At 36.9% G+C, this 2,960-nt stretch overlaps 1 pseudogene; it reads left to right on the forward strand.

Annotated features, from left to right (window-relative positions):
• Positions 1-1,819: 1,819 nt before the first annotated feature.
• On the forward strand, positions 1,820-2,323 carry LOC113619411 (40S ribosomal protein S25 pseudogene; annotated as a pseudogene).
• Positions 2,324-2,960: the final 637 nt, after the last annotated feature.

Genomic DNA, 2,960 nt, shown 5'->3' on the forward strand with positions numbered 1-2,960 from the left:
GGTTGCTTCTGTTTGGAAAAGGGGTTTACAAATGAAAATTTAAGTGTTTATTACCAAAACATCCTCTTAGCTGGTACTAAATATAATTGTGAGTTTTAGTAGCATCATGAATTTTAAGTAAACTATCGTGGACTTCCACTTGAGAGTGGTGTTTGCTTGGGGAAAAAAAAATCAACTCTGCGTGTTTTTCAGAAAGCTTACGTCCTCATAGGACTTGGTGTTTTCCAGATCAGTATTTCCCCATCCATGAAGTGCTGTCTGACTTTCATTTACAGTACCTGGGATACTCTTCCTAGGCAAGAGTGCCATGTAGGTCAGGTATTGTTGGAAGGTAAAAGTGTAAGGGCAAGAATTGTGCTCTTGGCCTGTATCAAGTTTAAAACCTCATCAGATTTTATGCTTTTTAAACTTTTTGTTATTCAATATTGGGAATTTCCCATGGTGCTGAGAGAGGTGCTAAGATACTTGAACCTTAGTGCTTAGTGCTGTTGAATTTGTTTTAGTTTTCTAAGCACATTTTTAAGTTTTACACTTAACTGCCTTCATCTTGACCAGCCAAGTCATTTGTACAACTAGTAACGTTAACTATGGTCTCCCAATGCAGCTTGTGTTGGTGTGCATGGGCACACGTATTTATTTAAAAGAGTTAATAACTGAGAGTTTGTCATTTTGGAATGTTGATATTAGTGAACAGATAGCAAAAGGACCCGTGAACATTTATATCTTTGGCCTTCATTTTCCAAAGCTATGTGGAACAGATTTTTATTATTTTTTTCCCTAGGAATATTCAGTGCTACTTGTCATATAGGCAACTGATTTAGAGAGTCTACTGAATTCCTTATTCCTGGAATATATATCGTCACAAATTTATTGATATGTGAAAAGGAGGTACCTGAAATTTGGCAATTGGAAATCAAAACAAAGTATCAAATTGTCTTTTTGGTGATAAAGAGCAGCCATTTCTTTAATTAATGTTTGTGTCTAATTTACAATTGCCAGTGTGTCTGCCTGTAATACAGTGTACCTGCGCAATAAAACTGATTGCCACCAAATCCCCACTGCTTTACCCTTCCATCTTTTACTTGTGTATTCACTAATGAGAAGAGAAAAGAAAAAAAGATGTGACCTTGTTGGTCTGTGCTCTAGTAGCATTTGCACTGTATGAACACTGTCTGCCCGTTGGGGGAAGTTTCTATCTGCTGCTGCCACAATATATTCATGCTGCTTGTGAAGTACAGGGAGTTATTTTGACATTGGCACTCATTGTAATGTACAAACTGTTGTTAAATGGATGTATATGTAACAGATTTTTGTATTTTATATGCAAAGTCTTCATAGAATCCTCTGCAATATGTACTAAGCTAGCTAAGCATGTGGTAGTCTTGAAAGGAAAACTCCTTCCCATGCCCAAGAAGATATTAAGTGGTAAATAAAAGCTGCATGATCAGTTCTTTGAAGTGGTGCATTAATTTTTACTGGTTCTCTGGGAAAATAGTTAACTTCCAAGGCATTGCCTGGTTATACTTTAAAGACCAAAAAAAGCCCTACTGCGTGCAGTATTCTGAGCTACTTCTACCAAACAGAAATTGTTGGCTTAAGTGTCTGGGAGTTCCAAGGCAAAACACAAACAGAGGCAAGGCACCTGAATAATTACTGTTAAATGCTTAGAGAGAAGCAATCATTGAAAGACTGGATTTTTTGATATAGGTAATCCCTGATGAACACATAGGAACAACAAGCAGTTCTGCTTTTGGTTAAGATTAACATACATGGCTATGCACATAAAACATCAGAGCTCTGGGTACATCCTATGTTGTAAATAGCCAAACAGATTTTAGGCTGTGGCTTTTTGTCCGACATCTCAGCGAGGCGCAGTGGTAGCAGCTGCTCTCCCGGCTTCGCTGTGTCGCCCAAGGACGACAAGAAGAAGAAGGATGCCGGAAAGTCAGCCAAGAAAGACAAAGACCCAGTGAACAAATCTGGGGGCAAGGCCAAAAAGAAGTGGTCCAAAGGCAAAGTTCGGGACAAGCTCAATAACCTAGTCTTGTTTGACAAAGCAACATAAGACAAACTCTAAAGAAGTGCCCAAACTATAAGGTTATAACTCCAGCTGTTGTCCCTGAGATACTGAAGATTTGTGGTTCCCTGGCCAGGGCAGCCCTTCAGGAGCTCCTTAGTAAAGGACTTACTAAACTGGTTTCAAAGCACAGAGCTCAAGTAATTTACACCAGAAATACCAAGGGTGGAGATGCTCCAGCAGCTGATGAAGACGCGTGAACAGGTCCCACCAACTGTATATTTTGAAAAATAAAACTTTATTAAATCAAAAAAAAATTATTTTTAGTCTGTGGAAGATATGCTTGAAGGTGAGAGATACCTTGCTTTTTCTCTCATAGCAGCTAAAAAGCCTAAGCTGCTCCCTTCTATGCTTTTCCTCCTTTTTCCCTTCAAGCTAGTACCAGATTATTTGATTAGAATAACAATTGGTTTTTAAAAAGTGGAAAACCCACAACTAGAAATATGAAAATCACTAAAGGAAAAATCTTATTGGTAAAGGCAAATATACAGTGAAGATAGTAAATCAACCACATATAAAGCTAGTATGAGCATTAAAAGATAAAAGCCGTAAAATCATCTATATCCACAATAAGTTGAGGGATACACAAAACAGTGTAAAATATGTCAAAAATAGTAAACGTGATTAGCTCTGATAGTTTTCTCGTAGCATCTTTATTATAAAGCAGAATCTAACACACCATTGTAAAGCAATTATACTCCAATAAAGATGTTAAAAAAAATGTAAACGTGGAGGCGGGTAAAAATGCAAGATGTTAAAATGCATTCAAAGTTAAGGGACCTGCAACTTAATCACATATATATATATATATATATATATATATATATATACAGATTGCTATATATAAACCTCATAATAACCACAAACCAAAAATCTGTAATAG

The sequence above is a fragment of the Aethalodelphis obliquidens genome, unplaced genomic scaffold (assembly GCF_003676395.1).
Source record: "Aethalodelphis obliquidens isolate GAN/ISIS:26980383/991018 unplaced genomic scaffold, ASM367639v1 scaffold7, whole genome shotgun sequence".
NCBI lineage: Eukaryota > Metazoa > Chordata > Mammalia > Artiodactyla > Delphinidae > Aethalodelphis > Aethalodelphis obliquidens.